This window comes from Schistocerca gregaria, chromosome X (assembly GCF_023897955.1).
Source record: "Schistocerca gregaria isolate iqSchGreg1 chromosome X, iqSchGreg1.2, whole genome shotgun sequence".
Classification (NCBI taxonomy): domain Eukaryota; kingdom Metazoa; phylum Arthropoda; class Insecta; order Orthoptera; family Acrididae; genus Schistocerca; species Schistocerca gregaria.
In genome coordinates, this window is record NC_064931.1 from 515,025,131 (window position 1) to 515,051,378 (window position 26,248).

Genomic DNA, 26,248 nt, shown 5'->3' on the forward strand with positions numbered 1-26,248 from the left:
TCCTCATCGTTACAGAGAAATGATAGCTAAAATTTCTCAGAATAGATGAGAAGCATAATTGGCTTGATTGTCGTTAGGTTTATTGAACCTATCTTTGCTTGGTAAAATATAGGAGATCATTGCTGAGAACACCTTGTTTACTATTAAGCAGTGACTTGTGCCGGTAGCTCTCTTTGTTGTAAACTCATATGTAGACCCAATCATAGGTAAATGGACTGTTATGTCACACCCAGAGTTACTATTGACATTGCAATACAGTCTGATGTAGTACCAAAATAATGACTCATAAATTTCATTTATCTTGGCTACCAAACTCATGGAATATAAATATGAATGTTCACATAATGTAAGCAGGCAAATTAAAAATTAAAAGTTACATTGTAAATTATTTATGGTAAGGAATCTGTTCCTTTCAGCTGAGAAAATATGTATACAGTCAACACAAATTAAACCTTGAAACTGTAGAACTGTGGATTCCTTCATCGAAGGATGAAGAGCAAAAGTCAAGATCCAATTTTAAAATAAGGAGGAGATAATTTTAAACCAAGATTTTTTCATATTCATCACATGCTGTGATACCAAAGAGTGCAGGAAAGGAAATTGCAATGTAAGACATGTTAGTGCTGGATTAGTTGATTGTCTAATGACCTGACACTTGGTGCCAGCAAATGCCAAAGTCGTTGTGGGTTGGGGTGAGATAAAAAACTCATCAAAGATGATAAAATGTACTTCTTACATTTGTACTTGCTGTTATTCTTTTGGAGTTAAAACTCCTTCTGTTCATTATAATGATGTAATTGATTGTGCAAATTGCATGTTAGGTTTAGTGTAGTGTTTGTCTTTTTACAAATTATTCTCGGTATTTAAAATTGAGGAGATGATGACGATGATGATGACGATGATGATGACGATGATGATGATGATGATGATAACAATGATAATAATAATAATAATAATAATAATAAAGCCATAATGATGCTAATACCTCTGTAATGAATTTGAAATGGGATGGCTGAAAAGAAAAGGAGAAATTGGAAATTATACTTGAAACCAAAGCTGCATGTTTACTGTTTAATTCATATCCATCACTTTATGTTACCACTTCCCTTGTTTCGTTTCACCTCATTGCCTTGCATCGGATGAGTCTATTGATTGGGAGTTACAAATGGCTGACTGAGCAAGGTCACACAGTTGTTAACACACTGGAATCATATTCTCAGGCAACAATGTTCAAAAGTCATAATCAGCCATCCTGATTTAGGTCTTCCACAGTTGCTTTAAATCAGTTGAGGAAAATATTGAGATGGTTCCTTCTCCATTCTGAACATTTACTCTATCACTTGTGAGCTTGATAGGATATTAAAATGTTACTTATCTTTCAGAAGACCAATATCCCAACCCATGTCATTTCTCACATTCTATTCTACTTCTACCTGTTTCTCTTGTGTGTCTGATGTCACACAACAGTGAAGATATGTTTAAAAAAGACCACGATTTGGTACTTATTTGTGATGTCGTGTCATGATTTTAAACCTTATCCAGTAAATTTATGTCCAAGCATATATAAATATATTGTGGTGTCTAGAGACTAAACAGAAGGGAAACTTTCAGGAATATGGAATGTTTTGGCATGTATCAACGCTGTGTATGACGCACTGCTTAGATATTACAAGTGTTGTAGAAGCTGAAACATTCTGTACCCAGTAATTACTTGCACATATACCTTTTAATGGGTACAAAAACATTCAGATTATTTGAAATGAGAGCATTTTTGATTTGGTGTTAGTGTGACTGATAACTGATATCAAGTGAAACAACAAGTTTAAAGCTACCAGTTACAATTCATTTATTTCCACAGTATGTTTCACGGGATTAAACATCCATCACCATGTGGATGTATTTGAATTAAAATGGCATGTATGTGTTGTGTTATGACTATGGGGTAGCCTGTTGCACTGTCTTCTTTCTCTTATCATATTACATCACATACACTGCCACACTTTGTAAATACTGAGAGACCGAAGATATTCACGAAGTGTGGTGATGCATGAGATGTACCACAACAAAGATACTAAAGACTTCTTAAGATAAGTCATGTATTAGGAATGCTGTTAGATAAAGAACTAGAAATCGTTTCAACTGGTGTCAAAATGCCCTGATTTTGTTGTATTACATCATAATTTTCAGTCACTTAAGAATAAAATTACCACATCAAAAGTACTGCTTGAATATAATCCAAATGTAGACATAATTTTCATAACTAAACATTGACTACAAAATGACGAAGTAAAATTAACTTCAATAGCAGGGTATATAAGGGGCAGTCAAATGAATAGTAAATAAACTGTTTGTTATTTCAAAAGTAAATACATTCTCCCCATTGTGAGACAAGATGGTCAATGTCGTCATTGAAAAATGTTTGCAATTTCCTATGGAACCATCATTGTATCCAGGCATGCACCACTTTGTCCAAAGCAAATCAATGGCCCCGAATGTCTTTCTTCAGGGCTTCAAAAATATGGAAAACGTACGGGGAGAGATTGGAACTGTATGGAGGTTATGCAAGGGCTCCCCAGTGAAACTTTTGCAGCATAGTCAAAATAAATCTTGGCAAAATGTGGGCAGGCCGTCGATTTGTTTTGGACAAATTTGTGCCTGCCTAGGTACAATCATGCTTCCATAGGCAACCACAAATTTTTCCATGAAGGCACTGACCATTTTGTCTCACAGGGGGATAAGTGTATTAACAGTTATGGTGATTACTTTTGAAATAATAAATAGTTTACATACTTTTTTCCCCATCTGTCTTGTTTTCATTTGACTGCCCTGTACACATTTGTGAGCCATTTTAATGGATAGTTCTCCATACGGGTGGTACTGCTATCTTTGCGGAACAGAAGATAAATTTCTGTTTTGTCAACAAACACTGTATTGACACACAAAAGAAAATTTAAAACTTTCAATTACTAAACTGTTAGAAGCTATTTCATACATACTAATGTATACAGAGCACCAGGTGGAAATCTGCCAGCCTTCATGCTCAAATTAGAGGTTCTATAGAACAGGATCAGTACATTAAATATGAAACTAGTGTGTTATGGCGATTTCAACATTGATTTCTTAAAAGAATTTATACTGACAGTTTGTGAAAAAAACCCTCATAAAACAAAGTGAGATTCATATGGAGAGTTATAAAGAAAGTAATTTGTTACTTGGTACCAGAAACAAAGAGTATATTTTTAACACTAGAGGGCTCAAAAGCCACAGGCCCAAAATCAGTAGTAAAAAATTCAGTGAATACTTCACTTCTCTAGCTGATCCCATTCAAATAAGTTGCAAAAAGAGCAGTCCCATGTTTCTCAAGTCATGTGGTGCCTTGGATGCCTCTGTGTATATCTGTGAAACAAACCTTGATGAAATTGTAACTAAAATTAAATCATATAGCAATAAATTGTCATGTGATCATAGTGAAGTACCTCACTTCATTTTAAAAGCATATGCTCATCACGTAGCAATATCTCGGCAAATTTTCATTCTATCTGTTGATGTTCTGAAAAAAGTTTCACCACTGCCAGAGAAGGTACTTCTGATAAAATTTCAAAATGCTGACCTGTATCACAGTTAAGTTGCTTTTCAGAAATTCTAGGTAAACTTTATCATAGTTTCATAAGTTTCGTGCATAAATTACCATCCAACAACATACCTGTAGGAAGACTGAAATTACGCAAGCAGCAATTTTTGAGTTCTGGGATTGTACTTTAAAGGCATTTAATAAATTATCTGCAGGTATATTCCTAGGCCTGTCTAAAGCCATTTGTGTCCTGGACCATATGAAGTATAAGACATGTAGCATGTTGCTGGTTGTGTTCATACGTAAAAAATCGTGGGCAGAAGGTATCACTTCAGTGTGTGAATCAAACAAGAAACAACTCTTTCCTTTCCAGTGAATTATCAGTAAAGTATAGTATGCCTCAGGGCCCAATACAAGGACTGCTACTCTTCTTGATTTGTGTGGGCACCTTTGTTGACTATATCGTATTTGCTGATGACATCAGCATAGTTCTAAGTTTATGCAGGCAGAAACTTTGCAGTTCTGTGAAAACGCTTTCAGGTTGTTTCACCAAAAACAAATTTATTGTAAATACTGAGAAAATTACATTTGTCAACTTTTGTTTTCTTTCACTATTTAGCCAAGTGTCTGTGCAGGCAAGTGAAAAAAAAAAAAAATACCTTCTAGAAAATTTAAGTCTGACAAAAGTTTTGGGCCTGTGTGTTCAACAGGACTTAAAATGGACCTGCATATAAATACTTTGTTGAAGAAACTCTCTACTGTGTGCAATGGTTTAAGGATGTTAAAGTTTGCAACAATCAAAACAATAGTACAGCAGGTGTACTACATGTAGTTCCACTCACTGCACAGATATGGGATCATTTTATGGGAACACCAACTCGTAGCACAGATGATTTTAGAATGCAGAGTTCTAAGAATAATTTTTGGTCTTAAAAAAAAGATGGAGTCCTGTAAATCTCACTTTACTGAGCTTGGTGTTCTTAATATTCTATGCTTATTCGTTTATGAAACTATCATGTTCACTATGAACCACCTCTTGGAAACAGGCAGCTGCATAACAAGAATGTACACAACTACTGTACCAAAGGGAAATTAAATATACACCAAATATGTTCCAGACAATCATCCAATCAGAGGAGCATAATTAACATTGATGTCATACTAAACAGTAAGATACCAGAGGAAATAAAAATTGCTTTGTATCCAATATTTAAAATGAAACGAAAAGCATTTGTAATAAAGCACTGTCTCTATTCTGTAAAACATTCTCTGAATATGTAAAACAAATGCTACTTAAAAAAATTAAATTTTAGGAATAGGTACCTAATTTAAATTTGCCTATTGTTTTGCTAGTACTATATATTACTATATCTTTATTTTGACTTTTCCTTAAACAAATACTGATGAATTTAGATAACAAGAATAGCTACCTGCTTACTTGGACTTCATTTTTGCTTATACTAAGTGTAACTATATCATCATTTTGACCTGTCCAATCTATCAGTGGTAGAATTTGTGCTGTATGATAAAACAGGACCCACAAAAAATCTAATCAAAAAGGAGCCTTTGACCACTGAAGAAACTGCAATTGGTTACCCCAACATGACACTCCTGGAAATGGAAAAAAGAACACATTGACACCGGTGTGGCAGGCCCACCATACTTGCTCCGGACACTGCAAGAGGGCTGTACAAGCAATGATCACACGCACGGCACAGCGGACACACCAGGAACCGCGGTGTTGGCTGTCGAATGGCGATAGCTGCGCAGCATTTGTGCACCGCCGCCGTCAGTGTCAGCCAGTTTGCCGTGAATATGGAGCTCCATCGCAGTCTTTAACACTGGTAGCATGCCGCGACAGCGTGGACATGAACCGTATGTGCAGTTGACGGACTTTGAGCGAGGGCGTATAGTGGGCATGCGGGAGGCCGGGTGGACGTACCGCCGAATTGCTCAACACGTGGGGCGTGAGGTCGCCACAGTACATCGATGTTTTCGCCAGTGGTCGGCGGAAGGTGCACGTGCCCGTCGACCTGGGACGGGACCGCAGCGACGCACGGATGCACGCCAAGACCGTAGGATCCTACGCAGTGCCGTAGGGGACTGCACCGCCACTTCCCAGCAAATTAGGGACACTGTTGCTCCTGGGGTATCGGCGAGGACCATTCGCAACCGTCTCCATGTAGCTGGGCTACGGTCCCGCACACCGTTAGGCCGTCTTCCGCTCACGCCCCAACATCGTGCAGCCCGCCTCCAGTGGTGTCGCGACAGGCGTGAATGGAGGGACGATTGGAGACGTGTCGTCTTCAGCGATGAGAGTCGCTTCTGCCTTGGTGCCAACGATGGTCGTATGCGTGTTTGGCGCAGTGCAGGTGAGCGCCACAATCAGGACTGCATACGACCGAGGCACACAGGGCCAACACCCGGCATCATGGTGTGGGGAGCGATCTCCTACACTGGCCGTACACCTCTGGTGATCGTCGAGGGGACACTGAATAGTGCACGGTACATCCAAACCGTCATCGAACCCATCGTTCTACCATTCCTAGACCGGCAAGGGAACTTGCTGTTCCAACAGGACAATGCACGTCCGCATGTATCCTGTGCCACCCAACGTGCTCTAGAAGGTGTAAGTCAACTACCCTGGCCAGCAAGATCTCCCGATCTGTCCCCTATTGAGCATGTTTGGGACTGGATGAAGCGTCGTCTCACGCGGTCTGCACGTCCAGCACGAACGCTGGTCCAACTGAGGCGCCAGGTGGAAATGGCATGGCAAGCCGTTCCACAGGACTACATCCAGCATCTCTACGATCATCTCCATGGGAGAATAGCAGCCTGCATTGCTGCGAAAGGTGGATATACACTGTACTAGTGCCGACATTGTGCATGCTCTGTTACCTGTGTCTATGTGCCTGTGGTTCTGTCAGTGTGATCATGTGATGTATCTGACCCCAGGAATGTGTCAATAAAGTTTCCCCTTCCTGGGGCAATGAATTCATGGTGTTCTTATTTCAATTTCCATAAAATAGAAAGAAACTTCCACATGGGAAAAATATCTTAAAAACAATGGTTCCAAGACTTACCAAGCAGGAAAGCGCCGGTAGATAGGCGCGCGCACACACACACACACACACACACACACACACACACACACACACAGAATTTGAGCTTTCGCAACCGGCGGCTGCTTAGTCAGGAAAGAGGGAAGGAAAAGGAAAGATGAAAGGATGTGGGTTTTAAGGGAGAGGGTAAGGAGTCATTCCAATCCCGGGAGCAAAAATACACAGACACAAGCAGACATATTTAAAGATATCTTCCCATACTCTTTGCCTTTAAGTATGTCTGCTTGTGTGTGTGTGTGTGTGTGTGTGTGTGTGTGTGTGTGTGTGTGTGTGTGCGCGCACGCGAGTATATACCTATCCTTTTTTCCCCCCTAAGGTAAGTCTTTCCGCTCCCGGGATTGGAATGACTCCTTACCCTCTCCCTTAAAACCCACATCCTTTCATCTTTCCTTTTCGTTCCCTCTTTCCTGAAGAAGCAGCCGCCGGTTGCGAAAGCTCAAATTCTGTGTGTGTGTTTGTGTGTTTTATTCATTGTGCCTATCTACCGACACTTTCCCGCTTGGTAAGTCTTGGAACCTTTGTTTTTAAGATATATAGAAAGAAACTTCCACATGGGGAAAAATATATTAAAAAACAAGGATTCCGAGTTTTTAATATATATATACATACCTGATGATGATGGTTTAAACCTCTGGAATGCATTGTGGAAATAAATCAGGTGTGACTGGTAACAATGAACTTGTTGCTTCACTTGACTGAGATTATTTCTAATGCACTACTTTCACCACTGCCTTAACCACGATTGATTTAATGGTTTTGGCTGTCTTTGGGAAACATCTGAATTTGTACAACATATCAGCAATTGATGAGAAAGATCTTTACAAATATTATGTACACTGTTTCGCTGACCACAACTGTGCATTCAGGAATTCTGAATTATTCATTTTTTTTCCCTCCTCGTTACCTTTGGTTACTCAGTACAGTATAAATACTGTGAAATAATTTGGTTACTCAGTACAGTATAAATACTGTGAAATAATTTGCAACATAATTTTCTTTGGACTAAATAAAAGTGTGGTAGTGACTAATTGTTAGTAGCATACTATAGAAACAGGCTATATGTGAATTTAATATCTGTAAAATGTCAGTTAAACATGAGAATCAGATGCAATAATCACCTTTTAACACAGGAGCAGTGAGATAGATTTATCTTATTACTGCGTACAAAATATCCAGGTCTGTAAGAATACAATCGTGTTGTGTTTTGAAGTAGTGATTTGCAAAATTGAGAGTCAAGCAATGATTAAGTACTTCGAAAAGAAAGGCATGAGAATGAAGAATATTTGTGCCAATTTCCAGAATACACTGGGGGACTCTGCTCCTTCATATTCAACTGTTGCCAAGCAGACAAATGAATTTAAATTTGGTTGGGAGGGCGTAGATGATGATCTGTGCAGTGGTTGGCCAAGATATGCCACTACGCCAGAAATCATTGGAAAAGTGCACAAAATGGTCATGGAGGATCTTAGATTGAAAGTGTGTAACATTGCACTCACCCTTGCCAGAAGTCATCTGAAAGGGTATATCATATTTTAACTGAAGAATTAGAAATGAAAAAATTATCTTCATGATGGGTGCTGCGACTCTTGAAGTGCACCTGCACACACGTGCTGTCACTACTAAGGTATGAATTGTTTCCACATCTGATATGGCTTCATCAGACTTCCATCTCTTCCCAAAACTGAAAATTTTTCATGGTGGACAAAGAGTCCTTTGAAACAAAGGATTGATAGCCGGAGTTGACAACTATTTTGCAGGCCTGGAGGAAACTCATTTTCAAGATGGGATCAAGGCACTAGAATATTGTTGGACCAAGTGCATTAATCTACAAGGAGACTAAATTGAAAATAACGGCATGTTTTTTTTTAAACCAGTTGTTTTTTACTAGCAATATTGCCTAACATATTCAAGTGTAAACACAGTCTCTCAATGTCCAGGTCATTTTTGAAAAGCTCAGTTGATTTTCCAAATTTGTTTCACCTCTGTTTACTGAAAGCAAGCACTCTTGTTCAACTGCAATGACCTGTGTAAGTCCAGTTGAAGCAAACTGCTCAGTAATGCAAGATTGCACCGTTTCACAAACTTCAATGTAAATAGCTTTGTAGTATGCCTTTGGGGTTTTGAAAGTGTGCAGTGAGCTGGCTTTTCATACTTCTTTGGTATACTTAGATTCCGAGGAAACGAAGGATCACCAACTTGTGAAGGTTTTTCTTTTAAACACAATTCCCAAAAGTGTTCAAAACTATCATGCCTTCCATTCAATATACAGATCAAGCCCTCATATATTTTTTCCAGCTCAGCAACACTTAGATGAGGGCATTGAATTTTTTCATTGACATCCTCTACTGGGTTCATTGCATGGCACTAAAGATGTTAAAAGAAATAAGTCTTGAATTGTAACATTGACTCAAGGTAGCCTGCACATTTGTAACCTGCCTCTGTTTTGTCCTCTGCAGCAAATGTTTCAAAGAACTCTAGAAGTTCTTCAAAGTTTTTTCAATATGCTCAAGCTACTAGAAGCTCACATAGTCCATCAAGTCAGGCAAAGGGGTCATAGACCTGCTTGGTCGTTGGCGCTCGCACAGCGTATGCTTTTGAAAAGTTTCATCCTTTTGATGGATTCCCTTTCGGTGTTTATTAAGTCCTTGGCTAAAGCCATAATATCCCTCATAGACGTAAGATGGCGGAGACTGTCTACAACTGCCAAGTCTAAACTGTGAACAGTGCAGTGCACATAACGTGCTTTTGGTTGTATATCCAAAACTAACTTTTTTAGTCCTTTGAACTTACCTCTCGTATTCAAGGCACCATCGTAGCACTGTGCTCTTTAAGTTATCCATTGACAAATCAAGATGAGCAAAATGTCTACTAAAAAGTGTTTGTGATTCAGTGTTGGGGGTCTCGTATAAGCCAATAAAGTCTTTGCTGATGATTAAGGAATAATCAACAGTATGAATACAAAATGATACTTATTCATGAATCGAAGAATCATTTGTTTCGTCAACCATAATAGAAAAATGTTAAGTCTTCTTGATTGAAGCCCATACCTTTCTCAACACAGACTTTCCTAGTACCCAATGATCTCATTTTGAATATCGTGGGACAGCCACTTATACCCTGAACGCCCTAACCAATCTTTAAACTCATATATGTCATTCTTTTGGAGTTCCAACAATTGAAAAAAAGAAATTGAGTTTACATCTTCGTGCCCTCTAATTGCTAGTCCTTGTTGACATAGAAATTGCATGGTAATAAAAATTGTCTCAAGAGCTAAACGGTCTTTCTTCATATCACTATCTAACTGTTCATTCAATTGGGAGGCCACACTTCGGTTAGTGATAGAATTTAGTTTCAGAACACCTATATGTGGAAACATATTTTAATGAAGACGAAATTTTTCCAAAGACTTTTTCCAGTTAGAAAACCCTACGGAAGTAAATGCAGCTTCATTTTTGAAGAAAATTGTAATAGCTTTTTAGCATCTGCCTCTTTGCAGGTTTTGCAAAAAAACTTTTTCAGTAGATGCTTCATATTCTAGCCATGTATATTTGATCAACCAAGACTTCTGAAACGATCTTCCCTTATCAGATTGTCCAGGTTTTGGCTGTGAATGGTACTCGCCTGAAGACACTGAAGCAGTTGATGACACAATAATTGTTGGAGGTTGACTTACAGTATCATCAACTTCCAAGCATGCCTTTTTGGTAATAAATTTGTTATTGTTGTTGTGGTCTTCAGCCCAGAGACTGGTTTGATGCAGCTCTCCATGCTACTCTATCCTGTGCAAGCTTCTTCATCTCCCAGTACCTACTGCAACCTACATCCTTCTGAATCTGTTTAGTGTATTCATCTCGTGGTCTCCCTCTTTCGATTTTTATCCTCCACCCTGCCCTCCGATACTACATTGGTGATCCCTTGACGCCTCAGAATATGTCCTACCAACCGATCCCTTCTTCTAGTCAAGTTGTGCCACAAATCTCTCTTCTCCCCAATTCTATTCAATACTTCCTCATTAGTTATGTGATCTACCCATCTAATATTCATTGCATACTTAATTCACAATACACTAAGAGAATAAAGTAAATGAATAAGATATAGTCATATAAAAGAGTCCACTAGACACTAATGTTGGAACAATAAACACATCTGCAGCATGCACTGAACGAAACTATCTACACTGAATGACTGCGACAGCAGGGTGGGCTTTATATAGCTGCAACGTCATAATGTCTCAAAGTGTCAAGGCGATGGGAGGCGGAGGGTTCCACACGCTTCTGCTCCAGTCCTTTTGATGCTGCCACGACCACAGCACTGGCCAGCTGGCGCCAGACTTTACCTGAAGATTTGCGCACCAGAACAGATTCTAAGTGTGCTTGAAGCACCATAACACTATCATGATTCACACCACTTGTTTTCAGTTAATAATAATTTTTTTAACTCATTTCTGAATGTATTTTAAAAGGTAACTATTGTCAGACAAGGAAGATAAATATTTCCAACATAATTTTGTGAGTTTACAAAGCATAATATAAGTAATAACGAATTTTTGAGGGGGCTCGGGCCTCCTCAGGCCCAATGGAAATGTATACATGAGATGGTTTTCGGGACCAATGGTGGTCTGATCCTAGACTGAAATTGATTGTCTATACTAAAATATACTGCTACATCTGTGTATTGGATAATGCAGTTCTTAACATAGAAAACTTTTCTCAGAGTTTGCCTGCTAGCCTTGAAATTCAGTGCTGTTCAAGAAAAGCTGTGAATTTTCACAAAGTTGGTGAAATTTCTGCCTAATAACACATTTATCCCTATTGCCAATGGGATATTTATTGTGGGCTCTTTGCTTTTAGATACTGCAATTACACTCTATTCAGCAGTGTGTCCCTACTGCCATAATTTCTTCACTATCAATCAACCCAACTTCCAAATTTTGCTTGCACGCTCTATGAACTTCTCTCAGCATTGTCATTATTTGTCCTTCTCATTGTCAGTAAATTCAGTGATGTTAACTGCAAGTCATTACAGCTACCCATAAAGACATTTTCATGAGCACTTTCTGTGCTCATACTGCGTGGTAATGGCGTGCACTACTTTCAAATTTAGAGTGGCTGTACCTCCAATGTGACCAAATTACTTCCCACTATGGCTGGGTCTGCAGTTCGCTTTGTCAGGCAATAAGTTTGCAGTTGTAGGAAAATAATGTGGTGTGAATCTTTTGCTATTTAAATAAATACTCGACTAAAAATTGTGGTACTACATGGAAGTGTCCATTTCTGTAAAAATCTCATAAAGCAGTCCAGATAACTAAAATGTATTCACAGATCAGATATAATACATTTAATAATTGATATGCACTGCTCATATGATATGAATATAAGATATTGGTGTTACATATCAAAGAGTTTCACAGTCACTGGAGCCTTCCTTATATTTGTAGTTTAACTGGTACTTTATTTTGTGGACCAGGCTTCATCATTTGACATATTGTCTACTATGAGCACATAAATGAAATGAAAGAACTTTGTGCTGCTTAAGACTTATTTGTTGAGCAGTTCCTGGCATGAACTTGACAAAAAGGCAACAGTGGTGGAGCTTCTGTGAAGCCTCGCTGGAAATGACATGTAGAAATGTTTTTGAGTTGTGGAAAGAATGAATACAGATGTGTGTGAATTCAAATTGGCCCTACTTGAAAGGGGATCCACACTATTTGATGTACCTGCTAATTACATAAATTTGCACCATTATTCTTCCGTCTTCTGTAAACTGAATTCTGCAACCTGCTTTACTCAGGACATCCTATGTGATCATCCCATTTCATATCCCAACAAAATGTTACACCTAGGTATTTGTACGAGTTGATTTTTTCCAACTGTGACTCATTGATATAGTCATAGGATATTACATTTTTTTTCAGTTTGTGAAGTGCACAATTTTATGTTTCTGGATATTTAAAGCAATATAATATTTTCCACCACTTTGGGATAATACGAAGATCTAACTGAATACTTACACAACTTCTTTCAGACAGTACTTATTTCTAGATAACTGCATCATTTTCAAGAGGTCTGAGGTTACTATTAACATTGTCTACAAGGTCATTAACGTACAACATGAACAGCAAGGGTACCAACACATTTCTCTGGTGCGCATCCGAAGTTACTTCTACTTCTGACGATGACTCTCCTTTCAAGATAACATGTTACATCCTCCCTACCAAAAAATCCTTAGTCCAGTCAAAAATTTCACTTGATACTCTCTCTGATTGCATTTTTGACAATAAGTGTAGATGTAGCACTTAGTCAAATGCTTTTTGGAAACCAAGAAATACTACTTCTACCTGACTGCTTTTATGTGTGAAAAGTGTGAGTTGGGTTTCACTTGATTGATGTTTTCATAATCTATGATTTTTGGCATGGGTATGTGATTGTCAGCCCAGTGTGATTCCTCTTCAGACAACTTGATGAGAATGCTTGAAACTGATAGTACTTACACACTGTGCATCGGTTTGGTGCATCGGTTTGTGTTCAGTAGTGTATGATTAGTACATTATTCTAGTCGCAATCATTTAAAATAATCTTCACAACATGCTGCTACAGTGTCCCAAAGGGCTGTTAGAGAACAGTTGATGGAAGACTCTAATGCATTATAATAGAGTTTTTCTTCCTTTGATCTTTTACATTTGACTCTACTACAAAAGATATCCAGTAACTAACCTATTAGCCAGTCAAAGTGTCTACAAAAAATAAAAATATCAGTGAGGGTTTGCAAAATTTGTTATTGCTTAAACAATAATACTCAGATTGTCATAATTAGTATGTGGCCATACATTAAATGCCAAGAAGTCGTTGTTGCTGCTGCTGCTGCTGCTGCTGCTGCTGCTGTTGTTGTTGTGGTGGTGGTCTTCAATTTGAAGACTGGTTTAATTGCTTGTTAGCTGTTTTAAATCTAAATCAAATCACTTGAAGGGATATAGGTACTTATTCCCAAAGAGTAGGCAGAAACAGTACCTCCTGGTAGTGTACACGTCATGCATATAGACAAGACAGTGGTGACTACTGCTACGAAAATAATTTTTTTTTTCTTCTGCACTGATTGTTGAGATGATAAAATGTGCACTGTGCAATTGCATGTAGCTCTGTTGCTTTTCAGCTTCCATGTGTTGTACCAGTGTGTCTACAGCTATAATCTTCTCCCATGACTCAGCGACATTCAGCATAACAAGAAACTTATATGGCTCTCCACGTTGTTATTATATGTTCAAAATGGAGCTTTTCGTAACTTTAAAAATGTGCCTGCAATTAATTGTACTGTTAAAAATGCATTGTTGTAATTCTGATCAGAACTGATAAGACATCCTATAGTCACCTCTTCAAAAACATTTCGTTTTTTTTTTTTTGTGTGTTTACTTTCCATTATAAGTAGTATTTGACATCATGGGAGAAAATAGTACTTGGTCTTGAGGAAAATGTTTGAGACTCTAATACCAATGCCTTGACATCTTAAAACCTGAAAAAGTGCATGAAAGTGCAGAAATTTATGGTATTCGTGATAAAGATGTAATTTAATGACTTTTTTACATTTTCATCCTATATCCCTGAAGGTTGTGTCACAGTGTGAGATATTTTTAATATGTTGAATTCATTGATAGGTGGCAGCCTATATCCATATATGCATGTATGTAGAAATATTTTATGACTGTGAGACCTACAAAGTATCAAAATAAAAATTTTGATTTTAGTTTTAAAGTTCAGTAGCAAAGTAATGGGCAGTGCATGGTTAGCAGTTGGTTGAAAGTTATCATCTCACTTTAAGCCATATGGACACTTGAGTAAGAAAAGGGACAATGTTCATATTGTGACTTGATAAGATCACACTATTCACTTTTCTGTATATTTATTACACATAACACAAATAAAAAACTTTTTTTTAAATTTGTTTAGACTATCATTAAAAATAGTAAATATAGTTACTATGAAGTTTGCCTGCCAGTGCTTGCATTTGCTAAAAAAAGTTCAATTCTTATTGCAGAGCAGCTATGATTTTGAGGAATACTGGTGCATGACCGAGGTATATATTTCCATTTAAGTTTACAAGCAGGTACCTTAAATTTACAGCATATCCAAATGTTCAAGAAACCAAAGCATTTCCTTTGTTACAAGCACTAGAGCTGTTGGTATAGTCATCTTCATCTTCAGTAATTTGTTTCTTATATTCTTCTTTAACTCCATCCTGTGGCGTTACATTAAGATAAAAGGCATTGTAGATGGGGGGAGGGGGAGGTTGTAAGGAACAAGTTTTATCGAGGCCCTTTAGCTTTGTCTCGGAGATTATTTCCTCTTCTGGGTACACCATGTGAGTTGAGGAAGACCCACCTTGTGTCTAGCCAAGTCAACACTTGATTAATCTTCAATATCACCCATAGAGTAATGGAATTTTATTGCCATTTAGTGGGTTTGTTCTATTCAAAGCCATTGCACTTGCTGCTTTCTATTGGTGCCTTCTTTCTGTAAATAACAAGCTCTCTAATTCTCTCAACAAGTGACAGTCATTATCTGCTGTCTCACCACCTCAGATTATACTTTTTGGATTTTGATGCTAGTTTTATCCTTTGTACAGGTATGTAAATACAGTTGAACCTGATTTATATGTATGTCAAAGAGAAGAGAAAATATTACTTGTAAGTCTGAATTATTTAGTAGTCAGATGTAGATACATTAATAATATCATATTTTCCACTAAAAATAATAAATAAAATATAAAAACATACAATGGGCCTACATGTGTAAAGTTTACAAATGAATAAGATAGATCCTGCTTTAAAGAAGTCGGACAATTTGGCTTGTTTCACTTTTCATGTATTGAGTTAATAAACCTCATTTTGCAACATTAATAATGAATTCAGAGCTTTTTCACCACAACTTTTTGCTCTGATGTAGCACCTGCACGCATGAATTGCACTTAACACTTCATGCAGTTTAGGTGTTTCAAGTTGTCATCTCCATCACTGTCACTTGAAGCTGGTACACCTTGATCATCATCACATTGCTGGCACAAATTAGCAATAATCTCGTCAACTTGTAGTTTTGCACACATGTTGAGATATCTTCAAAATGTACAAATCTGTAGCCTACAGTAGAGCTAGCTCATTACCAGACATGACTTCCCCATCATCACCATCAGCGACAGCCTCTCCTAGCAAATCACCAGCTATAGGAAAACAACTGTTGTGGAGGTCATACCAGCCACCAGGCAGTCAAAATAAATTCCATAGTTTGTAGTAAATTTATGGAGAGATTTCCATTTCCTGCATCAGTCAGTGCTATCAAATGTTGAACAGTCAGTCCTATCAAATGTTGAACCAGTTTTTTATGTAATGCAATATGAGATTTGCAATAATGCCCAAATCAAGTGACTATTGAACACTGGTACAGATTGGAGGGAAAAATTGCACTTGAGCATTTTCCAAAATTACTTGGAGTGTTTGTGCTGCACATCGATCCATAAGAAGTAGCATATTCTTTCTTTTTTTCTTTTCCTTTTTCACTCTAATTCCAGTTTTTTAACCATTGTTCCATTATAACGATAGTCATCCAAGAATTTTTGTTGGATTCTTCCATAGGTTTCATCTTTACACCTTTGAAACACCTCGTATTCTTAGAGTTTACTATCACAAGTGGGCGAACTTTGTCAGATTCATCGGCATTTGTGGTGAGAGGAACTGTCGCACAAATTTTACTTTTCTTCCCTCCGTGGCATGAGTCACTATTTTCAGATAATGTTTTACTAGGAACCAGACTTAAGAATAGACCTGTTTCCTCACATTTGTTGATGTTTTGAGATTGATAAACCCTTAAGATACCTGACAAAACCTTATCAATCCAGTGTTGCACCATGATGTCATCCACAGCTTTTCATTTGCCAGAAATTGTTCTCCGTACGATTCCATGACAATATTTAAATCCTTTTAACTATCCTGATGAAACCGTGAAATCAGCAGTGAAGTTCATACTTCCAGCTACACTTATGGTCTTTGCTTTTGCTTGAACCATGTAAAAAGTGCCTTGCCCATATCTGCATGTCTCGCTTTGTGCTGACAGCTGCATTTTGTTGATTTTGCACCCAATGTTTAAAACTCATTCAAAATACTTTTTCTTTTGCTGATGAACATACATAGTGTGGCATAGGCGATTTCTAAGTCAGAATAAATTTCAGATTTTATTTTGTGTGGGTTAGCATCCACCTCTGATATGAATTTTACTTTCTGATCTAGTGTGTAACATTTCCTTTTTCTGTTCTCTGTGGGTGATCAAAAGTGACTGAAAGATAGAGCTACTGTTCAACAATAAATGTCAGCTGGCAACTGTTAATTTTTTGCTTGATACCATGAAATTAATTTCCCATGTTGAAAACAACACTATCAGGAGTGTCTTTTTTTCCCATGCTGCCCACTCTGGTTAACCATGCCTTTATCCCTTGTGTCCACAGCGCCACCCACTTGCTGTACTTGCAGATGTCAACAAACTTAAGGAAAATATCACAGGACTTCTATTCAAACAACAATGCTCATTACATATACACAAAACTCAATTTATTTCATTTGAATTTGTCACATATAACAGTGAATTACATAAAAATGTATTACATATATGTGAGGCTTGATCAACACTTTTTTCATAATATTTTGTTGGGGCCAACAAAACTTTATGTATAAATAAGAATTATGCAGAACAGAGTTCCATATAAATCAGTTTCAACTGTCTCACAATTGTTGTGCAATTTCTCAATGATAGCAAAGTCCACTTCATTTGATTGAAAACTATGACATGTTCTCATACATCGTTGCTAGAAACTACATACCCTTTTGTTAACAAGATAGCCTTCGACAGTAGCAACTGTCAGAGTTTTGTTTTGTACACCACAACTGTTGGAATGTGTTACAAAATCCTTCATGGGATCATTCAGTGTCTCACTACAGTATTGAATTTTACGTGATCTAATTTCATCTGGTCCTCTTTAAAGGCAAGCCCTTTGTGCCAAATAACATTCCATAATGGGTTGCAACCCTCTTTTCGTGCAAAACCCAAAATTCATGTCATTTATATTTTTTATGTTTAATTTGGAAGTAATATATTTTGTTTAGTTTTCAACCATGTGCTGGCTTCTAAAGTAATGACTCATCTATGTGAGAAACAAAACTATACATCCTTTAGTAGTTGATCTATCAGTGTTCTTATAAAAGTTGTTTGCTAATCCCATTTAATTTTGCTATTCCATCAACCGAAGTTTTGAGAAGACCGTCTAGCTGACAGCTATTGATTTGTAACACTTGCATGAAGACTGACTTGCATGCCACATCGTCACCTTCTTTTGAATGCATTGTGAGGATACATGTGTGATTTGTTCACTCTAAGAAGAGTTCCTGTGTGGTGGCTGATTGGAATAGTTGCATTGAATTGTCTTGGTCATGCTGACACATTTTTCAGTGGAGCCAACCCATACTCAGAATAAAATTACTTTTGTGGTTGACAAATAACTGGTCAGGAGTGAAGTTGCTGGCTCATAAACAACATGCCATGTGCTCCTGTGACGATTGTTACACATGCACTGAAAAAGAAACAAGTAGTCCACTTATTGACTGTAGCCACTGTCTTTGTAGGTAGTGGAGAGGGCAGTGGTGGTGGCCACAGCTGCTGTAGATATGGTGATGCGTAAGATACCGTAATTACATTTTATAGACGAATGACAGTAATAACATGAGCCATTATTTTCTTAATTTCAGAACATTGTAATAACTACAACCACTAAAGGCAAGCTCTGATGTGAGACTGTAAGATGCAAAAGAATTGAAGTTTTTAACCAAGTAGTTAATTTATGGTCACTTGCTAAAAACTGTAAATCTGACATTATTATTTTCATTTTTTTTAGTGCAGAGACTAAAGTGTTTACAAAGTGCTATCTTCAGCTGTAGGTATAGTTTTGTCTTATTTGCACAAAAGTATTTTGAAAGTGGCTCAACCGAACATGCAAAAATCACTGCATATTTGGTGTTCCATCCCCTCCGTTCTTGCCTTGCGACCTGCCCTGCCTGACTGCATTTCCTGACAGGTTCTCCACAGAACAGGCACCAGGACAAGCATGGGGAGCCCAGGAAACAACTGTGATTGGCTGACACCCAGCCCGTACCACTTGACTCACTGAAACATCAATCACAAAGTAATTTTAATCAAAGTATGTCAATGGCAGTTATAGTAGAGCACACATGAGACGGTGCCAGCCCAGTGAGCTCTGTGCAGAGAGAGACAGATAATACTTTGCCGTATTGCCAGTGTCCTCTCTGTCTCTATCCCACACCTAACATTCCAGCCATTGCCTACCATGGTAGCTGGCAACATAGCTGCACACAGCCACTATTTTATCTTCTGAATGCGCCTAGCAGTATTTGTGTGCTAGGAAAACTATCACTGTCACTTCTTAACGTAATCTATGTTGTGTCTGCTTTATATTGCCCATAATGAATGCTCACTGTCGCTAAACCAACATGAAAATTGATGCTGAATATTCTACACGCATCATGATGCACATGCTGCAGGGACAAGGGAATGATGCTACGGATGGATCATAATGTGTTGCAATGCTCCTTGCCCCTGTTCATTGTCTCACCCCCGTCTTCTTGTGTGCACACAGTTATAGCAGATGACAATGTGTTCAACTTGTCTACATATTCGTAAACAAAAGTGGACATAACACATGGAGCTAGAGATCACAGAAACGTTATATGTAAGTGAATGTGAAATGCTTTAAATTCATTAATACCTTCAGTGAAGACCTCCTCACACGCATTATTGAAAGCAAAGGTTGGTAGTGACTAGAAACAAATGAATATTGGTCTGAAGTTGTACACTTTCCATTGAAACAGCAGCTCAAGTCAGCTATAAATCTTCTAAGAGTGAGCTAGTAATAGTAGCTTTTCCCTTTTTAAATTTTTATTTAGTCTCTCATATGAACTCCTGTGGTATGCCACTTTCCTTCTCTGAACAGAACAAAATTGTTCTGTGTATTCACATTTCCCAAAGCTTAAAATCACCTGTGAGGTATATTTATGTCTTGAGCATCCACATTACTAGTACGGTCATTCCTGTATTTATGACTGGACAGATCTAGATTTGAAACAGAAATAGCAAAATTATTCATGAAAGCATCCATTTCTCTACACTTCTAAAAACTGAATGGTCCAGTAATATTTTATGTGACTACCACATATGTTCAACATCAACATGCAGTAACCACTCACAATCAGCATATATCAGCACTAGCAGTGGAGGGTGTATGAAGCATGTCTGGGGAATGCGAAAAACAGTGCAGCCATTGTCATAATACAGAAACAGAGTGATTTATCTGACATTCGAAAGCGAATGATCATTGGCTTTCATCCAAGGGTGGAAACTGTTTGGGTGTCACCATGCTTAAAGTGTACCATGCATGGCGAATGGTGCTATCCAAAACTGGCACCAATGCAGCTGTGATGCACCACGGGCCATAAATGACAGGTGTGATTGATGGCTGTGGAGATGTGTGTGGGCAAATAGGCATGCAACTGTTGAGCAACCGACTGCCCAGATGAATGAACCAAGGGCCTACCAACATTGTCTCCTCAATGACTTTCAGTGAATGTTGTTGCATGTGGGCCTACACAGCAGGTGCGTGGTTCATGCAACCGTGCTGACAACTGTTCATCACTGACAAAGGCTTTAATTTGCATGCGAATACCATATGTGGACGTCCACTGAATGGTGACAGGTGGCCTTTTTAAGATGACAGATTGCCGTTAGTGTGAATGACAAGATCATCCAGCTAATGCCACTAAAACAGAGAGTTACAGTCAGCCAAATGTTTTTGTGGTGTTAGCTGGATGATCTTGTCATTCTGGAAGGCACAGTGGATTAACACTAATATGCGTCTATCCTTGGAGACCATGTCCACCCTTACATGCAGTATGCTTTTCCTCGGCACAATGGCATCTACCAGCAGGACAGTGCAACATGTCACACAGCTCGCAGTGTTCGTGCATGGTTCCAAGAACACCTGGATGAGTTTACTGCCATAAATCTCCCTAGATTTAAACTCAATCAAGAACCTGTGGGACCACCCCGATCACGCTGTTCATGTCACGGATCCTCAACTGAGAATCCTAGTGTAGTTGGCCATGGCAATAGAGCTGGCATGGCTCCACGTCCCTGTCAGTACCTTCCAGAACTTCATTGACTCTCTTCCTGCACATTTTGCAGTGACCCATGCTGCAAAAGGTGGATATTCAGACTTTTGACAGATGGTCACATCAATGTGACTGCACAGTGTAGATGAGAATTATTCATTGCTGCCACTTGTCATTAACATAGTTTCAGATATCGTAGTATCACTGTGGCTTTTTGCTGGGCTGTACACTGTAACATTGTCCTTTCCATAGAAGCAGTACTGTTATTTTGAAATTACCCCCATATAGCAGTACACATTAATTTCATCTTAAAACTCACAAATCTGTAACCACTATTGTATTTTTTGATTTACTTTTATAGTCTCCAGAATCACTACGTATGAAACTCCAAAATTACAGTCCAAAATGTGCAACATTTAATGGACATGGCCCATTACATAACTGAACAAAGAAATCTCACTTCTTAGATGTACCAGATATGTCCAAAAGGAGGCAGAGGAAGAGGCACCCCAGGAGACAGCTTGTTTCCTATGATACATCTTTATCTTGGCTACAAGAAGCAATGCAGAACTCAAAAATGGAAAAGAAATTGCATAGTCCATCTTTTACCCAAGTGCCTATATAAATTACTAAAATTACCCGAAGTTCACAAGGTTCCAAAGTTTCTTAACAGTACTCTCTAAAAGAAATTTTGTTGAGCCATTGCATGCTTACAATTCATAATTATGATTTGTAACGGAAACACAACTTTAATGTTTATTTGAGGACAGACAGCTATTCACCAAACAGAAGAGATGCTAATCAGCACACAGCCACATTTAAAGGACTATAATTCAAGGTCTGAAAACTAATCAGTTCATCAATCTTTCTCTGTGCTTGTCCACTGATCAGCAGCTCTTCTGTTTAGTTAGCAGTGATCTGTCCTCATATGTGTATTATATTCCATTCTGGAATTCCCATTGGTACAGCGAAAGAAATTAGCTAACCAGTGTGTTTTGCTACTAGTTTGGAACTCCTCTTAAATGGTCACCTGGTTCCAGTTTCATGTTGCCCATGTAACAACTTCCATGGGGCAAGAATAATTTGATTTTCAGTATTGTATGTAATTACTGACCAAGTTTAAAAATGTAAAATGCTGTCACAACTACACATTAAGAGGTATAATCATGGCAGGGGTAGAGAACCACAAATCCATCACATTCTACTATTCCATCTCAACATATCAAAGTGCACCACTTCTTTTAAAAATAAAATAATTGCTACATTTTTAATTTTTGGATATTATAAAACAACTATTTAACAATAAAAGTTTTACATTTTCACTATTTGTTCAAAATGTAAGAATTTTATTTCATTATACGTTTCAACTATATTCTTATATTCATAACAGAAGAATTATCTTACATTTAATGTGAAACTTGAGATAACAATGTCCTTACTGTTTTTTGTATCATTTTACACTTATTCGAATACAGTAGTTCAGGTGTTCATCAGCCAGCCATGTTTAGTGCTTATTTTTAATAAAATTCATATTTGGCAATAATGATACACAAAGGTAAGCAGAAGCAAATAAGGCATTTGGCATACGTGCAGCATTAATTGATATAGAGTACTTATGAGGAAACACCCCCCCATGAACCATGGACCTTGCCGTTGGTGGGGAGGCTTGCGTGCCTCAGCGATACAGATGGCCGTACCGTAGGTGCAACCACAACGGAGGGGTATCTGTTGAGAGGCCAGACAAACGTGTGGTTCCTGAAAAGGGGCAGCAGCCTTTTCAGTAGTTGCAGGGGCAACAGTCTGGATGATTGACTGATCTGGCCTTGCAACATTAACCAAAACGGCCTTGCTGTGCTGGTACTGCGAACGGCTGAAAGCAAGGGGAAACTACAGCCGTAATTCTTCCCGAGGACATGCAGCTTTACTGTATGATTAAATGATGATGGCATCCTCTTGGGTAAAATACTCCGGAGGTAAAATAGTCCCCCATTCGGATCTCCGGGCGGGGACTACTCAGGAGGATGTCGTTATCAGGAGAAAGAAAACTGGCGTTCTACGGATCGGAGCGTGGAATGTCAGATCCCTTAATCGGGCAGGTAGGTTAGAAAATTTAAAAAGGGAAATGGATAGGTTAAAGTTAGATATAGTGGGAATTAGTGAAGTTCGGTGGCAGGAGGAACAAGACTTCTGGTCAGGTGACTACAGGGTTATAAACACACAATCAAATAGGGGTAATGCAGGAGTAGGTTTAATAATGAATAGGAAAATAGGAATGCGGGTAAGCTACTACAAACAGCATAGTGAACGCATTATTGTGGCCAAGATAGATACGAAGCCCACACCTACTACAGTAGTACAAGTTTATATGCCAACTAGCTCTGCAGATGATGAAGAAATTGAAGAAATGTATGATGAAATAAAAGAAATTATTCAGATAGTGAAGGGAGACGAAAATTTAATAGTAATGGGTGACTGGAATTCGAGTGTAGGAAAAGGGAGAGAAGGAAACATAGTAGGTGAATATGGATTGGGGCTAAGAAATGAAAGAGGAAGCCGCCTAGTAGAATTTTGCACAGAGCACAGCTTAATCATAGCTAACACTTGGTTTAAAAATCATGAAAGAAGGTTGTATACGTGGAAGAACCCTGGAGATACTAAAAGGTATCAGATAGATTATATAATGGTAAGACAGAGATTTAGGAACCAGGTTTTAAGTTGTAAGACATTTCCAGGGGCAGATGTGGACTCTGACCACAATCTATTGGTTATGACCTGTAGATTAAAACTGAAGAAACTGCAAAAATGTGGGAAATTAAGGAGATGGGACCTGGATAAACTGAAAGAACCAGAGGTTGTACAGAGTTTCAGGGAGAGCATAGGGGAACAATTGACAGGAATAGGGGAAAGAAATACAGTAGAAGAAGAATGGGTAGCTCTGAGGGATGTAGTAGTGAAGGCAGCAGAGGATAAAGTAGGTACAAAGACGAGGGCTGCTAGAAATCCTTGGGTAACAGAAGAAATATTGAATTTAATTGATGAAAGGAGAAAATATAAAAATGCAGTAAATGAAGCAGGCAAAAAGGAACACAAACGTCTCAAAAATGAGATCGACAGGAAGTGCAAAATGGCTAAGCAGGGATGGCTAGAGGACAAATGTAAGGATGTAGAAGCTTATCTCACTAGGGGTAAGATAGATACTGCCTACAGGAAAATCAAAGAGACCTTTGGAGAGAAGAGAACCAAGTGTATGAATATCAAGAGCTCAGATGGCAGCCCAGTTCTAAGCAAAGAAGGGAAAGCAGAAAGGTGGAAGGAGTATATAGAAGGTTTATACAAGGGTGATGTACTTGAGGACAATATTATGGAAATGGAAGAGGATGTAGATGAAGACGAAATGGGAGATACGATACTGCGTGAAGAGTTTGACAGAGCACTGAAAGACCTGAGTCGAAACAAGGCCCCCGGAGTAGACAACATTCCATTAGAACTACTGACGGCCTTGGGAGAGCCAGTCCTGACTACACTCTTCCATCTGGTGAGCAAGATGTATGAGACAGGCGAAATACCCTCAGACTTCAAGAAGAATATAATAATTCCAATCCCAAAGAAAGCAGGTGCTGACAGATGTGAAAATTACCGAACTATCAGTTTAATAAGCCACGGCTGCAAAATACTAACACGAATTCTTTACAGACGAATGGAAAAACTGGTAGATGCAGACCTCGGGGAGGATCAGTTTGGATTCCGTCGAAATGTTGGAACACGTGAGGCAATACTGACCTTACGACTTATCTTAGAAGAAAGATTAAGAAAAGGCAAACCTACGTTTCTAGCATTTGTAGACTTAGAGAAAGCTTTTGACAATGTTGACTGGAATACTCTTTTTCAAATTATAAAGGTGGCAGGGGTAAAATACAGGGAGCGAAAGGCTATTTATAATTTGTACAGAAACCAGATGGCAGTCATAAGAGTCGAGGGGCATGAAAGGGAAGCAGTGGTTGGGAAAGGAGTGAGACAGGGTTGTAGCCTCTCCCCGATGTTATTCAATCTGTATATTGAGCAAGCAGTAAAGGAAACAAAAGAAAAATTTGGAGTAGGTATTAAAATTCATGGAGACGAAGTAAAAACTTTGAGGTTCGCCGATGACATTGTAATTCTGTCAGAGACGGCAAAGGACTTGGAAGAGCAGTTGAATGGAATGGACAGTGTCTTGAAAGGAGGATATAAGATGAACATTAACAAAAGCAAAACGAGGATAATGGAATGTAGTCAAATTAAATCGGGTGATGCTGAGGGAATTAGATTAGGAAATGAGACACTTAAAGTAGTAAAGGAGTTTTGCTATTTAGGAAGTAAAATAACTGATGATGGTCGAAGTAGAGAGGATATAAAATGTAGACTGGCAATGGCAAGGAAAGCGTTTCTGAAGAAGAGAAATTTGTTAACGTCGAATATAGATTTATGTATCAGGAAGTCGTTTCTGAAAGTATTTGTTTGGAGTGTAGCCATGTATGGAAGTGAAACATGGACGATAACTAGTTTGGACAAGAAGAGAATAGAAGCTTTCGAAATGTGGTGCTACAGAAGAATACTGAAGATAAGGTGGATAGATCACGTAACTAATGAGGAGGTATTGAATAGGATTGGGGAGAAGAGAAGTTTGTGGCACAACTTGACTAGAAGAAGGGATCGGTTGGTAGGACATGTTTTGAGGCATCAAGGGATCACAAATTTAGCATTGGAGGGCAGCGTGGAGGGTAAAAATCGTAGAGGGAGACCGAGAGATGAGTACACTAAGCAGATTCAGAAGGATGTAGGTTGCAGTAGGTACTGGGAGATGAAGCAGCTTGCACAGGATAGAGTAGCATGGAGAGCTGCATCAAACCAGTCTCAGGACTGAAGACAACAACAACAACAACACATGAGGAAACAGGCCACAGTTTTTGTGTTCTGCAACACTTTCAAGATAAAAGTCAGTTTTTAAAGATATTATTTCAAGTTCACCAGCTAACCTATCTACATCAAAAACGTTTTCAATGGAGGAAGATTATCCAGAAGTTCAAGGCCAGTCCAAGGGAAAGATAGAAATTGGATTATCACTGATATCTTTTTGAAATATGAAAACAATCCATTGAAATCATCCCTAAATTGGATGTCATTGGTACATGACATTCTCTATCATTAGGTATCTCATCCTCCTCTGTTTGCTTCTTCAGAGTTGGAAAGTGTGTTAATTAACCTCACTTGAGGCTGCACTCCCATAAACACAATTTATCTGTGAAAGAAGTTACTTCGGATATCACATCAGCAATATGTTTGCATTACCGTGAAATTTCAAGTTTA

The 26,248-nt window shown here is 38.4% G+C and overlaps 1 protein-coding gene across 7 annotated transcripts in view; it reads left to right on the forward strand.

The window, feature by feature from the left end:
• The window catches only part of LOC126299526 (DNA fragmentation factor subunit alpha-like), an 84,971-nt gene that overhangs the window by 32,173 nt on the left and 26,550 nt on the right, over positions 1 to 26,248 (forward strand). The gene's annotated exons all lie outside the window — the stretch shown is intronic.